This window comes from Lagenorhynchus albirostris, chromosome 1, assembly GCF_949774975.1.
Source record: "Lagenorhynchus albirostris chromosome 1, mLagAlb1.1, whole genome shotgun sequence".
Taxonomy (NCBI): Eukaryota; Metazoa; Chordata; class Mammalia; order Artiodactyla; family Delphinidae; genus Lagenorhynchus; species Lagenorhynchus albirostris.
In genome coordinates this window covers 108793339-108805199 of record NC_083095.1, presented here as the reverse complement: position 1 = coordinate 108805199, position 11861 = coordinate 108793339, and positions in this window count along the sequence as shown.

Sequence of the window (11861 nt, the reverse complement as noted above, 5' to 3'; positions counted from 1 at the left end):
ACTGAGTCAACAGCCTTTTGAAGTAAACAGGAGTCCAGCCGGTCTTATTGGCCACCATCATCACGGTGTCTGTAGGCTTTTCTATGGTGACAGTGTGATATACGGTTCCCCCGTCAAGATTATTAGCTCCCCCTCCGGGTGCAGTAAGTCCTGCAAGCAGTAGTCTACTCCTTCGGGACACACTATTGTTGATTTATGAGAGAAACTCCAGGTCAAGTGATGTTCACACGAGTCGTCATGGTGCCCTGTTGCCCCCGGTTATCTCTCTGGATGTTGGAGTTGGAGGGCCTCCTCACTCGAGGTCGGTGTGCCCACGGAGCGAACCCTGCAACTTCAGGGCATGGTTGGTGATTAGGATCACCACGTGGGGTCCTTTTCCCTTAGGAGGGAGGTGGCCTTTTGGGCTGCTGATTTCCAGGTTTTTAGATACCGCCAGTATCTTGGCCAGATGTGGCAGTGGGCCAAGCCCCTTGGTGACTGTAGTTTATCCTACTTGGATGGCATTCTTGCATTGTTCCATTTCAAGTGGTCCCAGTTTTTGCACTAATTCTGCAATGGCGATTCACCTTTCACCAGGAATGTAAAGGTCAAAGGGTTTAGCTCTATTAGGAAGTTCCAGGGCAAGGGTCTGAATTGACTGCTCTTTCCATTCTTGAAAGGCCACTTTTGGATTCTGTTCAAAAGGATCATCATCTTTTCCTTTCAGTGTTTCATATAGAGGCCCAGCTAGTAGACTGTAGTTAGGGATCCAGAAGCAGCAAACCCTGGCCTCCCCAGGAACCCCTAAGCTGTCTTCTAGTTTTAGAAAGGGGTAAGGCTGCAAATGGTTTCTTCCCTTTCCTGGGATGGGCTTCTCTGACCTTGTGTGAGAATGAAGCCCAGGCAGGTCACCGCAGTCTGTGATATTTGAGCTTTTTCTTGGACAACTTCTATCCTTTATTGGCTTGGTAGTTCAGAGGCCTCCTTAGTAGGGCTGGCGATCAGAATGTCGTCTGCATATTGAAGGAGGGTTTCCTTTTCCAGAGGTAGAACTTTTCGGTCTTTAGCTAAGCTTTCCCCAAAGATGGTGTGGGAATTTTTGAGCCCTTGGGGCAAGACGGCCCGGAAGTATTGTTTTAGTTGTATGTTGAGTCCTGCCACTCACAAGCCAAAATTTCTTGTGACTCTGGGACTAATGGAATACAAAAGAAGGCATCATTGAAGACTAATACAGAATACCATGTCCTGGTGTTTGGTAGAATGACCAGCAGGGTGTAGGAATCAGGAGCAACTGGAGGTATATCCTCGGTGGCTTCACTGACTGTCCTGACATCGTTTACCAGGTCCCCAGCAGCCCATGGGGCTCTCGTGGTCAGGCCAATCCCAGGATATGGAGCTCTCCTGGGCAGGTACCCCACCCCCAACCCAGCCCACAGGGCTCTCGTGGTCAGGCCCCTCCCAGGATACAGAGCTACCCTTGCAGGTACCGTGGCAGGGCTGGGCACACAGGAACCGTGCACATAGCCCTCATTGAAGAGCACCCCCAGCTCACCTGTCGCTCAGAGCTGACACAGAGCACCTCAGAGCAGGACTTGAACTAACAGACAGCAGCTCCGACAGGTCTGTGACCCTGGGCATCACTCTGTGTGGCCTCCCTCCACCTGGTCTTCCAGAGACTTCCACTGCACCCGGGGCGCCAGGCCTCTGTCTCCAACCACCACCCACCCCTCCTCTCCCTGACTCCTGGGTTCCTCTCATTAGGAGAGGGTTTTCTTGAAGTTGTCTCCCACTCATGGGCCAGATAAAATGATTAGAAAACAAGCCAAAGCTGCAGCCCCTTGTCTATCCTGACTCTCAGGAGCCCACACCTGTTCCTTGGACCTGGCCGGTTCAGCAAGTTCCATTTTCTGCAACTGTGAGTCCCTGAGAGGTGATGATTGGCTGACCTGGGCAGCCTTACCGTGCCGGCCAGCCCTCCCCAGGTGTGCCTGGGTTGAGATCAATATAAATACCACTCCAGGCAGCAAAAGCCCCTGCAGCTGTGCCTGACGCCATTTTCTCTGCCCTGTCAGCAGTCTCGGGGCTGGGCTGGTGGGAGGGAGTGAGAGGCCACGGCTTTGTGGGTGGCCCAGTGTGAGTGGGGCTCTGCTGGACTTTCTGCAGCAGTTGCCAGGCTGCCACCTGCTAAAGAAGAGGATGTGTCACCCATGCCTGCTGCTGGAATTTCTCCCTGGGCAGAGGTGAGGAAGGAAAAAAGCAGTGGGGGCAGGGACAGGACGGGTATCTCAGGCAGGGAAATGGAAATCTTCCAGAAGAGCACCCAGGGCCAGGACCATCCTGGCTGGCCTGCAGGCACCAAGTCAGCTGGCATGCTGTCACTCGTGTGGCTCCATGGCCCTTCCTCTAGGCTTTCAAGTCCTTGTATATATTCAGGTGTTTTACCTGGGAAGGGTGGGAACAGTTCAGCAGCAACTGGCCTGGGGCTCAGCTCACGTTTACTCACAGATGCCACGGCACGGTGCCCCAGCTTTGCAATGAGGACGCTTGTTGTGTGGGGGCTGCTGGCTGAATGGGAGACGATTCCCCACCACTGACCAACTTCAGAATTGTTTACAACTGGAGCAAGTGCCCTGCTACGGTTTTCCTCTGAGTAACTGGTGGGTTCTGTTTTTTTTTTCTCTTTTTCATTTTTGGTTCAAGGTAGATTTTATTCCTCTTTTTCGTATTTACAGATATAAGCATGGAAATAATTTATTCATATAAATACATGTATGTGAAGGGAATAATTGTTTTTTTTGTTTTATTTTTTAAATTTTATTTCTTTTTAATTTTGAATTTTATTTTATATTTTTATACAGCAGGTTCTTATTGGTTATCTATTTTATACATATAAATGTTTACATGCCAATCCCAATCTCTCAACTCCTCCCACCACCACCACCCCAAGAGCTTTCCCCCCTTGTTGTCCATACGTTTGTTGTCTACATCTGTTGCTCTATTTATGCCTTGCAAAACGGTTAATCTGTACAGTTTTTCAAGGTTCCACATAGATGCATGAATATACAAGATTTGTTTTTCTCTTTCTGACTTACTTCACTCTGTATGACAGTCTCTAGATCCATCGACTTCTCTACAAATGACCCAATTTCATTCCTTTCATGGCTTAGTAATATTCCATTTTATATATGTACCACATCTTTATGCATTCGTCTGTCTGTGGGCATTTAGGTTGCTTCCATTACCTCGATATTGTAAATAGTGATGCAATGAACATTGCGGTGAATGTCTCTTTTTGATTTATGGTTTTGTCTGGGTATATGTCCAGTACTGGGATTGCTGTATCATATGGTAATTCTATTATTAGTTTCTTAAGAAACTCCATATTGTTCTCCATAGTGACTGTATCAATTTATATTCCCAACAATAGTGGAAGAGGCTTCCTTTTCTCCACACCCTTTCCAGCATTTGTTGTTTGTAGATTTTCAGATGATGCCCATTCTAACAGGTGTGAGGTGATACCTCATTGTTGAGTCCATTTCGTTGAGCAAGGGGTAGGTCTTGTCTATTACATATTTGGCCTATGGAATGCTATCTGTGCTAATTTCAAACTCTGGTTTTATGCAGCACCCCAACTCACCTTTCCCCTTAAGCAAGCATAAGTTGGTTTTCTACACTTGAGACCCTGTTCTGTTTTGTAATTCAGTTCATGTGTAGCCAAGTTTACATTCCGTGTATTAGTGATACCTTATGATGTTTCTTTTTCTGTGTGACTTATTTCACTTAGAATCATCGTATCTGAATCCACTCATTATGCTGGTACAGGCCTGGTGGCACAGATTTCATTGCTGAGTGGTATTCTGTTGTACGTAAGTACCGCAACTTCTTTATCAATTATTTGTTCTCTGGGATATTTAACTTGTACCGTAGAAGAGGTTCCTGTAAACAGAGCCGTCCCAAATTTTGGGGTGGCTGTGTCTTTTTGATTTTAATTTCCCTAAGCTATAGGACCATAAGTGGAAATGCCCTAGACTCTGTTGCTTTGTTTTTGAGATGTATCAGGAAACACCATACACTTCTCCAGAGTGGCTGTTGGCAATTTACATCCCGCCCATCAGCATAACAAGGCTCCTTTTTCCCCATGGCCTATCTTGCCTTTCTGGATTTTACACTTTTTTCAGATGGCCCTTTAGACCGGGGGGAAGTGACACTTCATAGTAGTTCGGATTTCCATTGCAAGCTTGCTTGGTTTGCCAAAAAGGGTGTATGTGTTTTTTCCTGAATATATTCAGGAACAAACTCATACGCCCTTTTTTGCCAAGTGCATCATTGTCGATGTTCTGCCTCTTTTCCTATGCTTTAAATGCAAATCCAGTCTACCTCCTGAAATCGGTTTCCTGCAATTCTGCCCCGCTTTCAAGTCCTCTTCGCAGCCTTACTTCAATATATTTTTGGACGTTATCTGTCATTTATAACTCTGCAGGTTTGTGAATTACAGGGCCCCTGAGCTCCTTTCTTCAACTCAATTTCTTGTGAGCTGGCTGCAAACCTGCAAGGCTGCTTCAGGTCCTAATCTGCTTCTGGCATGGCACGCTGAGCCTTTGGTTAATTCCTCTTCCTGGTGGGAAATGAGTGTTAAATATGCCCGTCCAGACACCTACCTCACTCTCAACCCCTTGGTGATGTGGGTCCTCTGGTTTGTGGCCACCTTTGTTGGGTTCCTCACCTTTCGATGATGTGGCCCCACTAGTGTGAGGACACTCCTGCCTGGTTCTCATCCACGTGGTTATGTGAACCCCCTGGTGAGAGTCTGTTCCTGGCTGTGTTCCTCACCCTTCTGTGAGGGAGACCCTCTGCTGATAGGTCACTCCTGCATGGCTGGCACACATTGCCTTGGTGAAGTCAGCCATGTGGTGGCAGTTGGAGCATGCTGGGAATCTCCTTCCACCGGTGATGAGGGCCCTCTTGGGTCAGGCCCTAACTGCTGGGCTCACCAACTTTTCTTAGTGAGCCCAATGATGCTTGGGCACTCCTCTTAGGATCCCATCTCCATGGGGATGTGGGCCTTCTGCTCTGAGGTTCCAACGGCTGGGTTGTTCACATTTTCATGATGTGGGCTCTCTGGTGATAGTTCACAGAGGCCTGGATCCCATAGCCTCTGTGCTCTTGGCCGCTTGCTGGGAGGTTCCAACTGCTGGATTCCTCACTTTTTTAATTTTTTGGGCTCTCTATTGTGAGGATCCTCCTGCCTGCCTCACTCCCAGCCCCTTCGTGATGTGTGTCGTCTGGTTTGAGGCCACATGTGCTGGGTTCCTCACCTTTCGATGATGTGGGACCAATGGTCTTAGGAGAATCCTGCCTGGTTCACATCCCCTTGGTGATGTGGGCCCTCTGTTGAGAGTCTGATCCTGGCTGGGTTCCTCACCCATCTGTGAGGTGGGCCCTCTGCTGTGAGGTCACTCCTGCCTGTCTGGCACACGTCGCCTTGTGGACATGAGCCCTCTGGTGGCACTTGGAGCCTGCTGGGAGCCTCCTCCCCTCGATGATGAGGGCCCTCTGGCATCAGGCCCTAACTGCTGGGCTCCCCACATTATCTGATGTGTGCCAAGTGAGTGAGGACACTCTTGCCATGTTCCCATCCCCATGGGGATATGGGCCTTCTGCTCTGAGGTCAAAACGGCTGGCTTGCTCACAGTACCATGATGTGGGCTCTCTGCTGTTAGTTCACTCCTGCCTGCATCCCATAACTTCTGTGCTCTCGGTCGCCTGCTGGGAGGTTCCAACTGCTGGATTCCTCACCTTTCTTATTCTTTGGGCCCTCTGTTTTTAGGCTACTCCTGCCTGCCTCACTCCCATTCCCTTTGTGATACGTGTCCTCAGATTTGAGGCCACATGTGCTGGGTTCCGAACCTTTCGATGATGTGGCCCCACTGGAGGGAAGACAGTCCTGACTGGTTCCCATCCCCTTGCTGATGTGGGCCCTCAGGTGAGAGTCTGATCCTGGCTGGGTTCCTCAACGTTCTGTGAGGTAGGCCCTCTGCTGTGAGGTCACTCCTGCCTGGCTGGCACATGTCACCTTGGAGACGTGAGCCCTCTGGTGGCAGTTGGAGCATGCAGGGTGCCTCCTCCTCTCGGTGATGACGGCCCTCTGGCGTCAGGCCCTAAATGGTGGGCTCCCCACATTTTCTGATGTGCGCCCAGTGGTGCGAGGACTCTCCAGCCGGGTTCCCATTCCCATGGGGATGTGGGCCTTCTGCGCTGAGGTCCCAACGCCTGGGTTGCTCACAGTTTTATGATGTGGGCCCTCTGATGTGAGTTCACTGCGGCCTGGATCCCATAGCCTCGGTGTTCTGGCCCGCCTGCTGGAAGGTCTAAATGCTGGAATCCTCACGTTTTTTATATTATGTGCCCTGTGTTGTGAGGCTACTCCTGCCTGCCTCACTCCAAGGCCCTTGGTGATGTGGGTCCTCTGGTTTGAGGACACATGTGCTGGGTTCCTCACCTTAAGATGATGAGGCCCCACTGGTGTGAGGATAATCCTGACTGGTTCCCATCCCCTTTGTGATGTGGGTCCTCTGGTGAGAGTCTGATCCTGGCTGGGTTCCTCACCCATCTGTGAGGTGGGCCCTCTACTATCAGGTAACTCTTGCCTGGCTTGCTCACCTCGCCTTGTTGACATGAGCCCTCTGGTGGCACTTGGACCCTGCTGGGAGCCTCCTCACCTCTGTGATGAGGGCCCTCTGACGTCAGGCCCTAACTGCTGGGCTCCCCAACTTTTCTTAGTGAGCCCAGTGATGCTCAGGCACTCCTCTTAGGTTCCCATCTCCATGGGGATGTGGGCCTTCTGCTCTGAGGTTCCAACGGCTGGGTTGATCACAATTTCATGATGTGGGCTCTCTGGTGTTAGTTGACTGTGGCCTGGATCCCATAGCCTCTGTGCTCTTGGCCGCCTGCTGGGAGGTTCCAACTGCTGGATTCCTCACTTTTTTAATTTTTTAGGCCCTCTGTTGTGAGGATCCTCCTGCCTGCCTCACTCCCAGCCCCTTCGTGATGTGTGTCGTCTGGTTTGAGGCCACATGTGCTGGGTTCCTCACCTTTCGATGATGTGGGACCAATGGTCTTAGGAGACTCCTGCCTGGTTCCCATCCCCTTGGTGATGTGGGCCCTCTGTTGAGAGTCTGATCCTGGCTGGGTTCCTCACCCTTCTGTGAGGTTAGCCATCTGCTGTGAGGTCACTCCTGCCTGGCTTGCTCACCTCGCCTTGTGGACATGAGCCCTCTGGTGGCACTTGGAGCCTGCTGGGAGCCTCCTCTCCTCGATGATGAGGGCCCTCTGGCGTCAGGCCCTAACTGCTGGGCTCCCCACATTTTGTGATGTGCGCCCAGTGGTTCGAGGACACTCCATCCAGGTTCACATCCCCATTGGGATGTGGGCCTTCTGCTCTGAGGTCCCAACGGCTGGGTTGTTCACAGTTTCATGATGTGGGCTCTCTGCTCTTAGTTCACTCTGGCCTGGATGCCATAGCCTCTGTGCTCTGGGCTGCCTGCTGGGAGGTTCCAACTGCTCGATTCCTCAACTTTTGTATTCTATGGGTCCTGTGTTGTGATGCTCCTCCTGCCTGCCTCACTCGCAACCCCTTCGTGATGTGGGTCCTCTGGTTTGAGGTCACATGTGCTGGGTTCCGCAACTTTCAATGATGTGGCCCCACTGGTGTGAGGACACTCCTGCCTGGTTCCCATCCCCTTGGTGATGTGGGCCTTCTGGTGACAGTCTTATCCTGGCTGGCTTCCTTACTCTTCTGTGAGGTAGGCCCTCTGCTGTGAGGTCAATCCTGCCTGACTTGCACACATCACCTTGGTGACGTGGGCCCTCTGTTGGCACATGGAACCTGCTGGGAGCATCCTGCCCTCGGTGATGATGGCCCTCTAGCATCAGGCCCTAACTGCTGGGCTCCCCACGTTTTCTGATGTGAGCCCAGTGATGCCAGGACACTCCTGTCAGGTTCCCATCCCCATGGGGATGTGGGCTTTCTGCTCTGAGGTCCCAACGCCTGGGTTGCTCACAGTTTCATGATGTGGGCTCTCTGGTGTTAGTTCACTCCTGCCTGCATCCCATAGCTTCTGTGCTCTCGGCCGCCTGCTGGGAGGTTCCAAATGCTGGATTCCTCACCTTTTTTATTCTTTGGGCCCTCTGTTTTTAGGCTACTCCTACCTGCCTCACTCCCATCCCCTTTGTGATGTATGTCCTCTGATCTGAGGCCGCATGTGCTGGGTTCCTCACCTTTCGATGATGTGGCCCCACTGGTGGGAGGACAGTCCTGACTGGTTCCCATCCCCTTGGTGTTGTGGGCCCTCTGGCGAGAATCTCATCCTGCCTCGGTTCCTCACCCTTCTGTGAGATAGGCCCTCTGCGGTGAGGTCACTACTGCCTGGCTGGCGCATGCCACCTTGTAGACGTGGGCCCTCTGTTGGCAGTTGGAACCTGCTGGGAGTCTCCTCCCCTCAGTTATGAGGGCCCCCTGGCGTCAGGCCCTAACTGTTGGGCTCCTAACACTTTCTGATATGTGCTAAGTGGTGCAAGGCCACTCCTGCCAGGTTCCCATCCCAATGGGGATGTGGGCCTTCTGTTCTGAGGTCCCAATGGCTGGGCTGCTCACAGGTTCATGATGTGGGCCCTCTGCTGTGAGTTCACTGCGGCCTGGATCCCATAGCCTCGGTGCTCTGGGCCACTTGCTGGGAGGTTCCAACTGCTGGATTCCTCAACTTTTATATTCTATGGACCCTGTGTTGTGAGGCCGGTCCTGCCAGCCTAATTCTGAACCCCTTGACGATGTGGTTCCTCTGGTTTGAGGCTACATGTGCTGGGATCCTCACCTTTCGATGATGTTGTCCCACTGGTGTGGGGACACTCCTGCCTGGTTCCCATCCCCTTGTTGATGTGGGCCCTCTGGTGCGAGTCTGATCCTGACTGGGTTCGTCACACTTCTCTGAGGTGGGCCCTCTGCTGTGAGGTCATTCGTGCCTGGTTGGCACACAGCGCCTTGGCGACGTCAGCCCTCTGGTGGCAGTTGGAGCCTGCTGGGAGCCTCCTTCCCTTGGTGATGAGGGTCCTCTGGCATCAGGCCCTAACTGCTGGTCGCCCAAAATTTTCTGATATGTTCTCAGTGGTGCGAGGACACTCCTACCAGATTTCCATCCCCATGGGGATGTGGGCCTCCTGCTCTGAGGTCCCAATGGCTGGGTTGCTCAGTTTCATGACATGGGCCCTCTTCTGTGAGTTCACTGTGGCCTGGATCCCATAGCCTCAGCGCTCTGGGCCACCTGCTGGGAGGTTCCAAATGCTGGATTCCTCACTTTTTTATTCTATGGGCCCAGTGTTGTGAGGCTACTCCTGCCTGCCTCACTCCGAGGCCTTTGGTGATGTGGGTCCTCTGGTTGGAGGACACATGTGCTGAGTACCTCACCTTTCGATGATGTGGCCCCACTGGTGTGAAGACACTCCTGCCTGGTTCCCATCCCCTTGGTGATGTGGGCCCTCTGTTGAGAGTCTGATCCTGGCTGGGTTCCTCACCCTTCTGTGAGGTTAGCCATCTGCTGTGAGGTCACTCCTGCCTGGCTTGCTCACCTCGCCTTGTGGACATGAGCCCTCTGGTGGCACTTGGAGCCTGCTGGGAGCCTCCTCTCCTCGATGATGAGGGCCCTCTGGCGTCAGGCCCTAACTGCTGGGCTCCCCACATTTTGTGATGTGCGCCCAGTGGTTCGAGGACACTCCATCCAGGTTCACATCCCCATTGGGATGTGGGCCTTCTGCTCTGAGGTCCCAACGGCTGGGTTGTTCACAGTTTCATGATGTGGGCTCTCTGCTCTTAGTTCACTCTGGCCTGGATGCCATAGCCTCTGTGCTCTGGGCTGCCTGCTGGGAGGTTCCAACTGCTCGATTCCTCAACTTTTGTATTCTATGGGTCCTGTGTTGTGATGCTCCTCCTGCCTGCCTCACTCGCAACCCCTTCGTGATGTGGGTCCTCTGGTTTGAGGTCACATGTGCTGGGTTCCGCAACTTTCAATGATGTGGCCCCACTGGTGTGAGGACACTCCTGCCTGGTTCCCATCCCCTTGGTGATGTGGGCCTTCTGGTGACAGTCTTATCCTGGCTGGCTTCCTTACTCTTCTGTGAGGTAGGCCCTCTGCTGTGAGGTCAATCCTGCCTGACTTGCACACATCACCTTGGTGACGTGGGCCCTCTGTTGGCACATGGAACCTGCTGGGAGCATCCTGCCCTCGGTGATGATGGCCCTCTAGCATCAGGCCCTAACTGCTGGGCTCCCCACGTTTTCTGATGTGAGCCCAGTGATGCCAGGACACTCCTGTCAGGTTCCCATCCCCATGGGGATGTGGGCTTTCTGCTCTGAGGTCCCAACGCCTGGGTTGCTCACAGTTTCATGATGTGGGCTCTCTGGTGTTAGTTCACTCCTGCCTGCATCCCATAGCTTCTGTGCTCTCGGCCGCCTGCTGGGAGGTTCCAAATGCTGGATTCCTCACCTTTTTTATTCTTTGGGCCCTCTGTTTTTAGGCTACTCCTACCTGCCTCACTCCCATCCCCTTTGTGATGTATGTCCTCTGATCTGAGGCCGCATGTGCTGGGTTCCTCACCTTTCGATGATGTGGCCCCACTGGTGGGAGGACAGTCCTGACTGGTTCCCATCCCCTTGTTGTTGTGGGCCCTCTGGCGAGAGTCTCATCCTGCCTCGGTTCCTCACCCTTCTGTGAGATAGGCCCTCTGCTGTGAGGTCACTACTGCCTGGCTGGCGCATGCCACCTTGTAGACGTGGGCCCTCTGTTGGCAGTTGGAACCTGCTGGGAGTCTCCTCCGCTCAGTTATGAGGGCCCCCTGGCGTCAGGCCCTAACTGCTGGGCTCCTAACATTTTCTGATATGTGCTAAGTGGTGCGAAGCCACACCTGCCAGGTTCCCATCCCAATGGGGATGTGGGCCTTCTGTTCTGAGGTCCCAACGGCTGGGCTGCTCACAGGTTCATGATGTGGGCCCTCTGCTGTGAGTTCACTGCGGCCTGGATCCCATAGCCTCGGTGCTCTGGGCCACTTGCTGGGAGGTTCCAACTGCTCGATTCCTCAACTTTTATATTCTATGGACCCTGTGTTGTGAGGCCGGTTCTGCCAGCCTCATTCCGACCCCTTGGTGATGTGGTTCCTCTATTTGAGGACACATGTGCTGGGATCCTCACCTTTCAATGATGTTGTCCCACTGGTGTGGGGACACTCCTGCCTGGTTCCCATCCCCTTGGTGATGTGGGCCCTCTGGTGAGAGTCTGATCCTGGCTGTGTTCCTCACCCTTCTGTGAGGTGGGCCCTCTGCTGTGAGGTCACTCCTGCCAGGCTGGCACACATCGCCTTGGCGACGTTGGCCCTCTGGTGGCAGCTGGAGCCTGCTGGGAGCCTCCTCCTCTTGGTGATGAGTGCCCTCTAGCGTCAGGCCCTAACTTCTGAGCACCCCACGTTTTCTGATGTGAGCCCAGTGATGCCAGGACACTTCTGTCATGTTCCCATCACCATGGGGATGTGGGCCTTCTGCTCTGAGGTCCCAATGTCTGGGTTCATGATGTGGGCTGTCTGGTGTTAGTTCACTCTGGCCTGGATCCCCTAGCCTCTGTGCTCTGGGCCGCCTGCTGGGAGGTTCCAACTGCTGGATTCCTCACCTTTCTTATTTTTGGGCCCTCTGTTATGAGGCTCCTCCTGCCTGCCTCACTCCCAGCCCCTTGGTGATGTGTGTCCTATGGTTTGAAGCCACATGTTCTGGGTTCCTCACCTTTAGATGATGTGGCCCTACTCATGTGAGGACACTCCTGCCTGGTTCAATTCAGTTTGGTGAT